The sequence below is a fragment of the Sturnus vulgaris genome, chromosome 3 (assembly GCF_052056855.1).
Source record: "Sturnus vulgaris isolate bStuVul1 chromosome 3, bStuVul1.hap1, whole genome shotgun sequence".
NCBI lineage: Eukaryota > Metazoa > Chordata > Aves > Passeriformes > Sturnidae > Sturnus > Sturnus vulgaris.
The window spans coordinates 97,372,665-97,388,566 of NC_142245.1; the positions used below are offsets into that span (position 1 = coordinate 97,372,665).

At 39.0% G+C, this 15,902-nt stretch overlaps 1 long non-coding RNA gene across 1 annotated transcript in view; it reads right to left on the minus strand.

The window, feature by feature from the left end:
* Positions 1–11,715, minus strand: part of LOC148224496 (uncharacterized) — a 47,260-nt gene extending 35,545 nt beyond the window's left edge. Inside the window, exon 1 of the long non-coding RNA XR_015802722.1 lies at positions 92–11,715. This is a non-coding gene — a long non-coding RNA (uncharacterized LOC148224496). The remainder of the gene's footprint in view (positions 1–91) is intronic.
* Between the last annotated feature and the right edge of the window lie 4,187 nt (positions 11,716–15,902).

Here is a 15,902-nt window from a genome sequence, read left to right on the forward strand (position 1 = left end):
ATGTTTGGTTTTTTTCTTTTAATTGTTTAGTATATACAGTAATTGTTTACTACATAAAACTACAGCTATTCCTCATTGCACGAGAACTTACCTAGCTGCACAATAATACTGATACCATAGAGTAACTGCTCAGGCAATCTCCTATTCCTGAAGTAATGTCATCTGGAGGAAAAAAAAAAGAATATGAAAAAACACTGGTAACATTATTTATCTAATCAAAGAAATGAAGCTTTCATGGCCACCTCAAGGAGAAGAGTTTCACTGATACATGCATGTTTTATCACACAGCCTGGATTCCACATCAATCCAACAGTTAAAAATGCATCTTCCCTTTAAATATAAAACCACTATCTACAGCAAAAGTACTCCCTACTAATTCTCCCAGTCCACAATAACAGACTATTTTGTGCATTTCAAAGAAACTGTAAAACCAATTATAGCCCTGGGAACTGGGAATTATGCAAGGAGAAATCCTAACAAATCAACCCTTTGACATCAGGAATGCATTAAAAAAGACATTTTAAGTTCTTACATAAAGGTTGTATTTTTAAAACAGAAAAAAATGCAGAAAAAATATAAGCCAGATTGTTTTTACATACTGGTATGCTACAAATTGACCTGTGTTGTTTTAACAGATTTAGTTTTGAGGTTTGATTTCAACTCTTTCATTCAATTTTGAAAGCTCTAAATTTTACGTTTTACAGAAAACCTGGGGAAAAAAAATCAAAATTCTTCCTTTCATTTATTAGAATTTTTTAGTTCAGCACAGTATTATGGAAAAAATATGAGAATGATGATATGGAACAGAACTTTCCCACATGCTCTTTTTGCAATGTAGAGACAATATTGATACAACGTCAAAAAAAAACCCAAACAAAGCAGCAGCTCCTTTTTAAGTTGAAAACTTCTCTATGCATTGTCTCATAAGCAAATCCACAACTGGTACATAAATCTTTCCTAAAAGATCACCAGCTCTTGGCTTGGTATATCCCAGTTTGGCCTGGATAATTTGGGTTTCAATTTCTTTGCTAAGCATTGCAACAAACGTTTATTCATGTCATTAGAATTTCAGGCATGCCTCTTCCTCACCAGTCATTGAACAACTCATGAAAGATGCTAACATGTCTCATGTTAAACGTATTTCCATCCCTAGTGGGATGAAACAGATTGGGAAATGGTACTCCCTACTGCAGACTTGGCTCTGCCTCCCACAGCAACTTTCAGATCTGGAGCAGAATCAGCTAGAAAGGGAAGAAATTGATACTGCAAATATAGAGCAGAGAGTAACCAGCAAGGAATGAGGTAAAACAAAACAGGGATGTGCAGAGCTCAGTAGGGAGCTGAGTTTTGCCTCCCAGTCCTGAGGTGCTGGCTACTGACAGCTCCTGCTGTGAGGCAAGGACAGGAGAACAAAGAGCTAATTGAAAAGAGGACCAAGATCCCTAACATGTCATGGCAGGACCAAAAGCCCTTGTTGCTCTGCTCCCTGCTGGAAGGCCAATGGCTGTACTTTGGGTAACACTGGTCTCCCCCCTCTTAGCACTACTGGCCTCTCCTCAACTCTCTTCTGTCAGCAGAGGAGATGCTGCAGGTGTGGCAAACATCTGCCCCAGGCTCAGTGCTGTTGCCTCAACAGTAGAGACGAGCCCTGGCTCAAGGCCACAGGGAAGCACTGGAGTTTAGATTTCTGTATGAAAGGATGACAACAAAAAAATTATATCCCTGGTAAGTCACCAACAGCCTCTGCAAACTTTTTAAGCTGGAACTGGCAGAGGGGGCCTACTGTAAGCTCGTGCAAATCCTTCATTTCAGCTAGGGTATAATTATATGGTTCTGCTTCACAATGTGACATAGCAGGGGCAATGAAATACCCATTTCACAGTGAGGCCAGAATGACATGGCTACTATGGATGGTTAGGCTTCTTAATTTATGACTCAGAACTCATTTGAATTCATTAAGCATTGTCTACTATATTCAACCTTGATATAGATAGCTGCTTATAAATTTTATAAGAAATAAACACTTTAGGCATGGGCAATTTGTTTCTTCGTGTACCAGACTATCTTTTGTGAAATTGCACACTACTGAAAAATACTTACAACATCTGATTTATAGAAAGCATGAAAACCAAAGACTTCAAAAAGTTGCAGAATGGTAGACAAAAGCAAATACATTAGTGGAAGAATAAAAACAAACAAACAAACAGAAAACACTTAGGAATCGAAGAAGGTGCCTCCAAGAGTGAAGATTAATGTTTTACAAGAAAGCCACTTATCACTTTCTGTTCTTTCTGTGTTTAAGAAATAATTAACCATGGGGTGGGATTTTTAAAGAAGAAAACAAGGCAAACATTTCCTGAATTCTTACAAAGTGAGAAGGTAAATATGTGAAGACTTGACTGGAATGAAATAGAATCCCTCAACTTTGAGTGCATTGTTTCCTGTCCTTTAAAAACAGACTAACCCACTGAGCACTTCATTAGTATTCTAATTATCAAGTAGTGCTCAGTGGTTGTCTCAGACTGTCTGATTAAAAATTAAACAAAATTAATTTTTTTCCATTACCAGATGCATTGAAGGTATTGGGGGGTTTAATTTTTTTTTTTTAAATTAAACTCCCTTCCCAACACTTAGGATCACATGCTACCATTGTGGAGCAGTAACTCACTATACTTTGCAAGAAGCAGACCATGAAAACTACTTAATTCTGAATTTCAGTGCAAAGGTGTTATTCTTATAATGCACTGCTGCTGTTCTGTTCAGTTCAGCTGACCTTTGTGTTTTCCAAGGGTGAAAGAAAAACTGATGGCACTGTGACTGTAGAACACGGCAAACAGCTCCATGACCTGCAACTAGCTGTGGTGCACATAAGACAGCTTGTTTTCATCTCTACATAGACACTGTGTTTTGGTAAGGACATTCCTGTGGATGTGATCTTGGCTCCTGAGCAGACTCAGGCATTTAAAAGTAAGATCTGGACACTAACTGTCGAAGTACTCTCTTCCAATTATACATTTATCTAACATAAAACTGTACCAACAGGTGTTCCACTTAATCGTGAGGGCATTAATAAATATCAACAGAAACCAATGTTTCAATAATGCTAAAAACAATGACCTAAAAAGTGAATTTCTGGTCAGAACCTCAAGACTCTGGCAAAGATTTTCAGGCACATCCACAGATACCTCTTCAATTTACTCAAATGAGTAACTTAAACCATCTTGTGTCTTTGTTTCTTACAATTACAATAAGGGTCCTTCTTTCTCTCCCTTAAAATTAGATACTATATAAACAAAATTAATTGAGTTATGTGTACAGACGCTGTAGAGGCTAAAACTGATTCTATGTTCAGAATACTGAGATTAAGGGGACCCAGAGTGTTCCCAAGACACAAGAAAAATATACAGTTATTATTTTAAACTACAGTCAACTAGAATAACATATGAATCAGTTTGATCAAGGACAAGGGAGGAGTCATGTTAGACCTGAGGTTTTTTGAAACTTAGACTATGGCCCATTGTTTCATTCATTTTAAGCATGCTGACAGTGACATGAGCTATAGCATTTATAAAATAATTTAAAAAGACAAGGAAAAGTATTGAACTTGCTAAAAGGTTGCATTAACAAACACCAAAACCTTCAGAAAAAGTACTGCATGAACCTAGCAAGACAGATTTTCCTTTGTAATCAGGCTCTCTTATGCTGGGAGCAACATACAAAGGCAAATACAGATAATGTGATCACATTATATAAATATGATCAAAGTATAATGTTTATACTTTGGAATGTTGCTGGTTAAAAATTATTATTGGCCAGAAAAAAGAGCTTAAGAATTGCAGAATTCTTCTCAAAACAACCCAATTTATGCTCTCCTTCAGAGATTTTTGAGGGCTGTCAGGTATTGCTATGATATTCAACTTTCCTGCAGTATTTGCTTGTGACTTCTTTAGTGTCTAAGCACATGCAGGTATGCAGCCAGAGACACTAGAGCTGGATGCAAAATTTTTTTGTAAGGTTCAGCTGAATTCTTCTTCCCCTGTGGAAATGCTGGTCTCATTTGCAAGACTATGCATAAATATTAAGGACAAAGACTAGGAAATTAAATCCCAAAATTGTTCCCTTGCAATGGGGCCATATCCATACGAGAAGTAAACGTTATTTGCAGTGGTGGACTGGAGCAGGTTAAAAGGAAAACAAGAGAAAGAAATAAAAGTCATTCAGAATGACTGAATCTATGCAAGTAGATATCAGATGGGGCCATGAGGCTGGGTTAGCATGGATTTTCTTAAAATCAATTTGTTATCCTTTTAGACTTGATCTGAACACTGTCAGACCTTTCATATTTTATACTTGACTGTCCAAGTCCTTACTCTTTGAACACAGAAAGTGTTCAATGTCCAAATGCTTCAACTATAGCCCTGTTTATATAGTGTTAAAAGGGATTTTATTATAGAACTAAGAACAGCAATTCACACAGGATATTTAGTGGCATTTAAGACTCGTAATCTTACAAAATGTCTTAAGTATGAAAAGCTGTTCTAAGGAAAATGTCTTCATGTTTGGAGTTAAACAGCTCAGTGAGTTTTCATGTCCAAATGTAAAATACCTACTATGCCCAAAATTTTGCAGGTTTTAAACTAAAAGGATTTTTTCCTGCAATGAAATAGTCTTGGCACCTTAAAACAAAATTCAGCAGCTTTAAACATCCCCAGTGTCACCTACTATGCTTTAACATTGTATAATCAGCTCAGTAATCAAATAAACAGAGTTCAAGCATGCCAAAACTTAAACTTCACCCACCTGTGACTTCATTCCCCAGGCTGTGACTTTGCAAATTCTTTTTTGGGAGGTGAACTAAAGCGAATAGTGCTGGATTTGTAGTAAAGGGCACCTCTCTAGCATTACCATTTTTCACCAGAAACACCTACAGCTTCCCATTCCACCTATAAAGGAAACTGCCTACACTGCAGAGGAAGAACCAAGAAATATTGGCCTGCCCTGATGTTAAATCATTATGGCTATGACAGGCATGCCTACACATGATGCATGTGCAGCTGCAAATAAGGTGACCGTGTTTTCTCCTTGGCAGTTAACACTACGTGCTGAACATCTCTGCTTCCATTTTAAATTTACACTAGCTTCACTCCCTTAAAAATTAGATGAAAAATTTGCAAAGTAATTAGATTTCTATGTCTAATTACAGAAGACTTAATTCACTACTGATATATTTCACCTTTCTGTCAGCTAGTTTAGCAGTGACTTTCACATATTTGGAGTTTTCCATACCGCTGAGCTCCAAACTAATTTACAACCTTTGGATATTGTAATGTGTTTTAACAATAAATAACAGAATCCCCATATTTTGCACTATGTTAGATACAGGCTCCCCTTACAACAGCCACATTTTCAGATAAAAATCAGAGCTGCTGTGCTCAACACAGTCATAGTATAGGCATAAACCAGCTCCACATTGTGTGTGCAGACAGTCCTTTATTTCTAACAGCACACCAGCTTCATCAACAGCCAGGCACAGGAAACATCCTAACCTAAACATTATAATTATTGTGAGAGCACAGAACAGTGTCAGGGTATACACACACATTTCTGTCACCAGTTAGAGCAGATTAGTGTGGCACTGATAAAAATCAATGGCAATGAATTTATTTAGAACAGACGGGCCTTGTCTTGAAGAACCTACCTTTTTGTCAATTACACAAATTCATTTTAGCAAAGCAGTGCTGTGGTATTTTCTAAAAGAATCTCATTAGTACTGGCTTAGCATTAGCTTGGCTACATTTGGAAAATCAGGATTCAATCCATTTGCTTATTGCAGTTGTATACCCTGGCAAAGACAGGATTCACTAAGAACTACTGTGGAAGACAGCTTAGTGAGAGTGTGCTGATAAAAAATATTATTTAAATAATCTCACTATAAGACAGCATCTCTCATCATGGATGCTGGCCAAGTGCTTCAAATATTTTGTGAGTTAGTGCAGCCAGAGGCAAAAACAAACCCAACAGTCACCAGGAGGATTTGTGGGGCTTCCCCTGGTAGCTTCCCATCCAAGTACGATGCATGCTTTCTGAGATCTGATACCAAATGTGGCAGGGCTGCTGCTAAGAGGGTCACCATGGGATTATTTTAATGTTCACTGAAATGGAAGCAATTTATTACATACTGCAGTAGCATCGCTTTCATTCAAATTATAAGAGGTTGCAAGCAGCCTTTTAAATCTGCTCTGCCTTTCCCTCCGGTCCCAGCTTACCTTCCAGCTTCTTGGAAGGATGACACTCTGCAAAGCAGGCTTTGGAGGTTATACTAAGAACACAGCATTCACTAAGTACTCTGTTGACCTCCCAGAGCATGCAGGGCTAGAAACATATATCTGCATGCCTAAATTCAGTTTCCCCAATGGCCTAAGAAAGGGATGCATCTGTGGAACAAGTTTCGCACTTACTTGAATATTATCATAAAACATTTACATGATTTAATTAGATTATGTAAATGCTTTACTCTAATTTGAAGCTTTGAAAATCATAATGTCATGCTCTAAATTATGCAAATATTGAAAATGATTTTCACAGCAGCAGAAGCAAAGACACAAGTGAGACAGTCCTGCCACATGCCATTCTGCTGTTCTCTACTCACCGAAGACCACACAGAATGCATTACTGTAATCTTGACTTTCTCTATTAGGATTTTCTGCACAGGATGTAGTTATTTCGTGCCCTCATTTTATGCTAAGCCCCAAATCCAAATTTGATTTGGAAAATGTTCTGTGGTTTATATCCACATCCTGACTAAGCAGCAGATTTTTCACAATATCCTTCCCCCTCCGCTGACACAACATGCACTTCATGGCAAGGAGATCTCAGCAAGATGCAGTAAGAGTTATTCATTGAACCATCTTCCTAAGTGCTGAGCAGTGAAAAAGGGAAGTAGGTAAAACCTTGGCAAATGTTTTTCTCTTAAGTTAACTTATTTCTGCTGTACTCCTGGATAGAATAGTGCTGCCACAGTAGAGCACACCACTAAGAGATCCTGCACCTCATAGGACATTCTTTAGACAGAATAGGCCTTTATATGATGTACAGAAATAAGTTACAACAGGCAGGGATGGTACCAAATTATTTGGAGACAAAAGGAGCAACCAGGTGAGTCAAAAGAACCATCATGAATGAATTGCAGGAATTAAAGTGTACACCAGATTTGGGTAGCTGAATTTTAGCAGGACTTTGTTATCCAAAAAATTGCTCTGTTACTGTTTTCCAATAAAAACTGAGTGCACCAGCTTTTTCAATACAGCACTTTATTGTATCTGAAACACTGAAGTCTGATGTTGACAGATTTGGATTGCCAAAATGCACCCTAAAGCATGTACTACTCTAGGGTCACAAATCTTCTATACCATCAGAATACCTCACCTCCAACTCCTACTGGTTCCTCAATATTTGGACATCCCCTTCCCCCAAACTGATGATCATATCCAGAATTTAAAAAAAAAAAAAAACACTAGCGTTTTTTAATGAAAAATCCTAAAATGCTTAAATTCTAAGGCAAGAGAACTTTGAGAATAACATGTCAGAGACAGAGAGATTTCTTCCTATGCAAGTATGGCTTTTCCTCACCACACTGTTAAAGGACCTACCCTACTGCTCTTCAGCCATGGGTAGCAGAGTAGTTGATGTAGTGCAGGCCAGGTTATGTCACTTGGCCATTGCTATATCCATGCCAATACAAACCATCTGGGATAACAACTATCTCTAGCAGCAGCCTACATTCCTGGCTAACCATAGAATAAACTGGTCCAATTTTATCTTACACAGATTATCACTCTTGGGAAAGCTGCTCCCTCAGCAATCTCTGTCACCTCTGGTGTGCTGCCTGGCTATGGTTACAACTTCTGAGAAATCTGATGGGTTTCTAGAAAAGGCAGTGTGAAAGCCTGTGGGGAAAAGCCACACAAAATAAATATAAAACTGCAGATAAAGGTAACCCTGTTTGTGGTGGGAAACATTAGCAGCTGAAGGGTTCAATAGGGAAAAGATACCAAAATGCAAAGGTCTAAAATCCTAATGGGACAAACGGAGCTGGAAGATGGCCACTCTACAACTCTGTTCCAAGCAGCAAAGAAGATAACCTCTTCCTAGCCAGGAAAATTCACTTCAGGTGTATTCCAGACATGAGGAATGCACTAGTGCTAGACCCAGAAGCCTGTTAGATTTTTGCCTGAGACAGGCACAAGGCCAGTGCTTTTTCCCACATACTTTGCCCTGCTTGCAGCTCTCAGATTATCATCAATATTCTTGCCCATGACAACAAGAAAATACTTGTCAAAACACACCACCTTGCTCTGCTTGCTAGGCTTGCCCATTCTCTGTTGACCTCAGCCAGTCATCACAACACTGCTCACACTTCTGGTTTTACAGCAGTCTTTATATTAAATACTCCTCCTAGGACAATCCACCCAAAATTCCGTTTTTTTTCACCTATATGGCAAAGTTACAAAGACAAATACTAAACCTGTAGGGACAAATTTATTTTTAAAAGTTTCATAGAGCTCTTTTCAGGGCTGCTAGTGTTCTCTTCACTGTAAGGATAAAATTGATGCTCATCACTACTTCAGAAAAAGTGAAAATCTTTCATAAAAGGGAAAGCAATTTTTTAAAAACAAGTGATAAGAACAACATCCTCTCAACTGAATAGCAAAGTGGTTTTCAAACACTAAGTAGTAAAAGTCTCACTACCTTTCCCAGCAGAAATTACCCCACAATGCATAAACCAGACCTGATTCAGCCTCTGTCATGGGCAATACCAGAAGAGCTCTAGGTACTTACTCTTTAGTTCTGACAGGTCTCAAGCCAGGTCATAAGGCTGTCATACAGACCTGGCAGCAGAATTAAGTTGCTCTTATTCCAGGTCCAAAAATGGTTTTCCTGTGATAGGAATCCTTGAAATGAAACTCCCTATCCCAAACTGCACCCTCCTGTGGTTATCAGACAAAATAAATTGAGCACAGCTGACTGAAATTATTCTGATTCAATTATTTCAACTAACCATATTTATCAGCCTCCTAAAGTCATAAATCATGGCAATCTCTGTTGGGAAATTCAAAATTGATGTGGCCCCGCCTGACTCAGAGAAGGCAGTAGGCATCTGACAGCCTTGAGGAGCAGCCTTGTGTGAGTTGATTGAAATTTCTAGCAGTATTAATCTTAATAACCTCAGGTAGCTTCCTCCCCACAGCCTATGTCTTTCTGCGCAAGCAGCGAGGGAGGCAGCACTGCAGCAATTACTCCCTCGTTTTCTCCAGCTGACTGTTTTCTGATGAATATGAACATGTCAGTCATGCTCAGCCTTCATCCCTTCTCAGCCCTCAGCAATGACCAGTCCAAAACCTGCAAAATTTAAATTGTGATTTGAGCCTTGAGGTGTAGGACACAGAAAAAGAAACGAGTCTACCTCTCAATAAAAGCAGCATGAAGACTTAAAAACAAAAGCTTTTCTCTCTCTTTACAAGAAGTGTCTGTGAACTGCAAAAGGAAAAATGTAGAACATTCTTCTTAGTCATTCACAAAATAGATTGAATATATTCAAATGGTATGATTGCTGAAAATAGATTATTAAAACACAGATCAGAACTATGCATCCATCTAGGAAACTGAACTCAAGTAACCACCCCTCACAAGTGACAGGATGGTCAGAAGTTGTTGAAGTTCACTGGTGTTTGCTTTGTGATGGATTAAACAACTTCCATTGTGATGCTTTCATTTGTGCCTTCCTCAACAGACTTTCCAATATTAATATGCACCAGATTTCTTCCACTTCACCCAGACTGACTTCTAGAAAAAAAAAAAACCAAACCAAAAAAACCAAAAAACCCCCAAGCAACATTGAAGCAGCATCTATGGCTCTATCCACCGACCAGCTGCTATTGGCAGGCAAGTATCCACCCAAGCCTAACTCTTTCGTACTTGAAAATAAATGTGCTATGCAGCCACTCTCATGATGATAAAGAAACAGAAACATTCTTAAGAAGATGCATTCCTGTTAATATCCTGAATAGCATAATCCTTTGTTTGGAAGCAGCTTTAGATAGGTAATTTCTCAAAATATTATATGCATATATTGAGACACAGCTAGAAGTCCTCAAGTGCTTTACCCCACAAACTGCATGCTGGAAAACAGATCATTCCTATTCACAACCTTTGTAAAATCAAGTTCCAGGCATTCTCTCCACCTACCGCTTTCCAGGCAGAGTCAAAACTTGTTCATTACTGGCCTTAGCAGAAACTCTTTCAAATGATGAAAACTAACACTTGCAGGTTTTCTTTTTTCCTTCAAGTGTGTTTGAAGGCAAGTTCAATTTACCATTATATACTATGTTCCACTCGTCCTCCTTGGAAAACAGAGTGGTGTAAGGGAAATCATATCAGCTGTTGGGCTAGAATTCTGGCTCTTCTCTGTAACAAAATGCATAATCCCCACTTTGTTGCATGAATGTGATCTCTTAAGTTCTGATATTTGCCAGTATTTTGACTGGTATTTATAAGAAAAACCTCTCTGTTGTAAACAAACAAATAAAACATTCATAATTTGGCTAAAATTTCCTCATTTTGAAACCCGTTTCCTTATCCAACTCTGTGCACTGCTGTTCCACAAAGCTCAAATATCAGTACCATTTCTGCTATTTGCCAGTCTTTCTTGTCTTCTCAGTCCTGTGCAAAATTTTAGAAGCTGGCAGTGGCTCAGTGAGTTTGTCTGCCAAGTCTATTGCCACCCCAGGATTCAGCTCATCTAGACTTGCCGATTACTAAGTATGTGGTATCTTTGGGTTTTCCAAGGTTTTCCACACTCTCCTCAACTCATTCTGTTTAGGAACTTTTCCACATCCCTCCTGCCAAAATCCTGAACTCAGCACAGCATCAGAACAAACGGACAATTTGCTGAGAAGGTACATTAGAGGGTCTTCCCTGCTCAGCCCAGCTGCTTGGCAGCTGTGCTTTAGCTCCAGGGCAATGGCAACCATTTGCCAGGCATCTTCACACTGGGCACTTGACTCCTGGATTTAGTAAGACTCATTCATCTCTTTCTTCCCAAAGCTATCTTCTGTGCTGGAGCACTAAGACTCCCTACTGAAGTTGGAGCAGCCATAGCACCAAAAGATGTAACATCAAACAAGTTTTCTCACGAATAGTTCAGAATTCTTTTGCTGTAAAGTAAGTCAGTATGGAAGGGAGGGCCTCTCTTTGTTTATTAATAGTTAATTAATCACATCTAATATCATGAGATGTTCTGACTATGACACTCTCTTGAAGTCATAAACAGGGGGATAAAGAGTGTCATGAACAACTATTTCTGCAGATTTAACTAGTGTGACTCAAGATTAACAGCCTATTTGAAATTTTCTTCCTGCCTCTCACGTTACTGCTGGCTTGGGTTAATTACCCTGTCTGATAACTTTGAACCGAAAGGGAAAGAATAATGAACAGCTAAAAATTCTAAACCCCTAGAATGTGTATGCCTGGACTAATAACTTATGGATCAATAACTAACCTGCATGAACCATCTTCAATATCAGAACTAAAATGCTGTAACATAAATGGCAATTCTCTAACACTTAAATAAGTTCACATAGAAAGAGTAACATGGTAGAAATTTAAGGACTTTTTATATCATAGCCAAAACAAGCAAATAATATCATTGGGGTTTTTTTAATCCTTACCCCTGTATCCTTTTCTTCACTTCCTACAGATTTTTTTCATCTTTCTTATTTCTCTTTTCCAAGGGATCCAAATTTTTTTTATCTTGTCCTTTTCAATTCACTTTTCATTCTGCATTTGTCAGTCTTCCTTTTTCTTCTCCTGTGTCTCTTACTCCAAATCTGTTTATGCCATTTTCTTCTCACTTTGCTAGATTCTCACTGACCAAAGTGGCAGGTGGAATGAGCAGAAGCAATGTGCAAATTGTTCAGTGATGTATCCATGGCTTCACACTTTGCAGCTCCCTTTATGGAAAGGCCAGGCTTCATGAAAAACTGATTTGCAGTTTTCTCTCAGCCACTTCACATGCTATTCCAGAAATCATAGGCTTTCTGCAGCTTCAGAACAGCATTCATATCTCAGGCATCACAATTTTAAGCACTTTCTTCATATCCTCTAAAAAAAGAAAAATTATCCTGGACATCCTCTGCGAAGCCAAACAGAAACTCTATAGCAGCTGAAACTCATATCCAAATGCTGATCTTAACGATGATTACTTCCTTTTCACTGCTCTAGTTCAATCAAAGGCATATAAGACACAATGTGGTGTCTTACCATGTCAGACTACTCAGCACTGTTGAAGTCCATCTTAGATCACCTGAAGAATTCCGGTCTCATATACTGCCAGAGGTATCAGGCTGAAAGCTTAAGAATTCCAAAAGCAGAGGCCAGTCCAGAATTAATGCTTTCTGTTCCCTGTTGGAAAATTCCACCTTTTGGAAGGTTAATTCTTTACAAAGCACTGTTCTAAATTAATTTTAGGGTTGTACATAATCCAGATCATATGGCTTCTTCTTTCCACTCAGCTTCAAGGTACAAGGTAAGGACCAAAGGCCTGGAGCAAATACCCCGTCTACCTAAGCTATCCAATATATGTTCTTCATTCATTCTGATGTTGACATACTATTCATTAACTCCATGGGCTTCAGGATAGATCAAGCTAATTTTAGCACTAAACCTCAGTACTGAGTACTGTGGTTTGGTGTTTAGTGGTGGGTTAGGTTTTTTTGGGTTTTTTTCTTAATATTTAATATTAAGTTCGCACCACTTTAGTTCAAGTTAAACAGATGGTTATTTCAGGCTTTCCATTAAATGGCCATTATTTTCTGTGGAGTAAAAATACTACATATCAAGCAGTTTTGTAACTCCATACCAGAGACATATTAATACATAATTGTGAAAAGAGAAAGATTTTCAGCACCAAACCTAGAAAGAAACAAATTTTTAGATAGAAAGACTGACATTTTTAAGGAATACTATAACTCACTTTTTCAAAATCCAGACCTACTGAAGTTTCTTACCTGGACACCATCTGCAAAGAAAGAAAAATCATTTAAGAGGTGTTTGAAAACAGAATAATTTTGTGCTTACCAATGCTACTGTATGACTGTATAAACAGAATTCTCTGAGACACTGAAAGCAACCCAGAGCTGTGAGATCTGTCAGACCATGATTTGAACTTACAAAGCAGTGATGGACTCCTTGCTGTCAAAGAACTGTGCTTGCCTTCACTGTGTTATTGCCAAGGAGTATTTTGCAACAATATTGTTTCCAAACACAATACTAGGATTCTGTAAGAAATTCACCTGAGACATGAGAGTTTTCTGAAATCTCCTATAACACAACTCACAACAAAAGTAAATTTAAAGAGAGAAACATGCAGAGAAACACACAGGAGCAATGTGCTGTCGTAGCTCTAGACACAAAACTTTAGAGACTAAGTTATTATTTTTAATTTCCATTTTCTACCTTTTCTGGTAAATACCACATGTCCAGGAAGCTAATTAAAGACTGAACAGCCACGTGGGGATTGTCTGCCAGTACTCTTTGTAGTGTCCACCAATTGATGGTTCAAAAGGATTTTTCTAAGCTAGGAATGCTGATTTTATATTTAGCAACCTTTATTGGATTCATTTTTCAAGTACTGTTTCAGTTACTTTCAAGTCATGTAAACTTTAACATTCACGAGGGTTTTTTCTTTTGCGCAGGTTTTTGGTTTTGTTTTTTGATTATTTTTTTCTGGGGGAAAGGGTGGTTAAAGGGAAGTGCCATAGGTCACCTTCATGGCTGAGAAGACCACTTTATTACATATGCTTTGAGTCACCATATGCAGATTACATTCAATAACCTCTATTTCTGGTATCAGGAGAGACAGTGAACAATCACTCCCTATTCATCCTCTCCCTCTGCCACTTGTGATTTTATGGACTTTTGTCATTCTGTCTCAACCATCTGCCTTTCAATATATTTATTATTATATAGTTATCCTCATACAGGTGTTGCATGCTATTCCTCATTCCTGACACTCTCTAAAATTTTTCTATTTTACTATATTGGGCTGAAGATGGAAGAAACCACAGCTACACACAGTATGACGAATGCACATACACCAGAGATTTATAAATACCTATTATTTGGGGGGATTAACAATGCTTTATTTTCTTTACTTGCTTGCTAGTAAATCCCAACATTTTAATTAAATTTTGACCTCTATTAAGCTGATGTTTTTAAAGATCTCTAAAACCCCCAAGATCCTACTTCCAAGTAATAGCCCTATTGGTATTTATGCCCTACAGTACACAAAATAACTGTTTTCTCCCATATTAGTTACTTAACATTTCCTGCACTGAATTTCATCTACCGTTTTCTCATCCATGAGATAAGGCCGTTTCGTAACTCTTTGTTCATTTTTACTATTTTGAATAGTCTCTACAAACTTTGCCATATTTTTCTGCAGCCCTTTTTCCAAAAGGTCACGAGTATAGTGTGAAGCACATGCCTAGGCACAGATTCTTGTGGACTTCCCTGGTAATTTATTGTTTTGCCACCAATTTTGATGATTTATTCCTGTTTCCCATTTCCTTTTAATTAGTTATTTAACCATTTTAGAACCCTTCCTCTCATCCTGTACACATAGCTCAGATTCTGCTTTACAGAGTGCTGATGAAAAGAATTAAAAATTGAGCTTTCCTGCTCTCCTGATTCTACTGTAATGCATCTTCATTCAAATTTCACCTGCTAGCCCCTTCCTTTCCAGTGTTCATCCACTGTCTTCTTCCTTATTGAGTGATACACACATTTAACAAGACTAAAACAAAAGACCTCAGTACCAGGTAAGGTTATGGAACAGTTTATACTGAATGTCAGCACGCAGCACTTACAAGATGACCAGGGTATCAGACCCAGCCAACATGGGTTTAGGAGGGGTAGGTCATGTTTGACCAACCTGATCTCCTTTTATGATCAGGTGACCTGCTTGGTGGATACAGGAATGGCTGTGGATATTGTGGACCTGGATTTCAGCAAAGCCTTTGACACTGTCTCCCACAGCACACTCCTGGAAAAGCTGCAGCTCAAGCTTGGACAGGAGCACTCTTTGCTGGGTTAGGAACTGTCTGGATGGCCAGGCCCAGAGAGTGGTGGTGAATGGTGCTGCATCCAGCTGGTGATCAGTCACCAGTGGTGTCCCTCAGGGGTCTGTGCTGGGGCCAGTTCTGTTCAATATTTTTATCGATGACATGGATGAGAGTATTGAGTCTTTCATTAGTAAATCTGCAGACAACACTAAGCTGGGAGTGTGTGTTGATCGGTTAGAAGGAAGGAGGGCTCTGCAGAGACCTGGAATGGTTGGATGGACGGGCAGAGTCCAAGGGGATGATGTTTAATAAGTCCAAGTATCAAGTCCTGCATTTTGGCCACAATAAGCCCCTGCAACGTTACAGGCTGGGGACAGTGTGGCTGGACAGTGCCCAGGCAGAAAGGGACTGTTTGACAGCTGGCTGAACATGAGCCAGCAGTGTGCCCTGGTGGCCAAGAAGGCCAAGGGCCCCTGGCCTGTATCAGGAATGGTGTGGCCAGCAGGAGCAGGGAGGTCATTCTTCCCCTGTACCTGGCACTGGTGAGGCCACACCTTGAGTGCTGTGTCCAGTTCTGGGCCCCTCAGTTTGGGACTTTGAGACGCTTGAGCACATCCAGAGGAGGCAACAAGGCTGGTGAGGGGCTTGGAATACAAGCCCTGTGAGGAATGACTGAGGGAGCTGGGGTTGTTCAGCCTGGAGAAAAGGAGACTCAGGGGTGACCTTATCACTCTCTGCAACTCCCTGAAAGGTGGCTGTAGTCAGATGGGGGTTGGTCTCTTT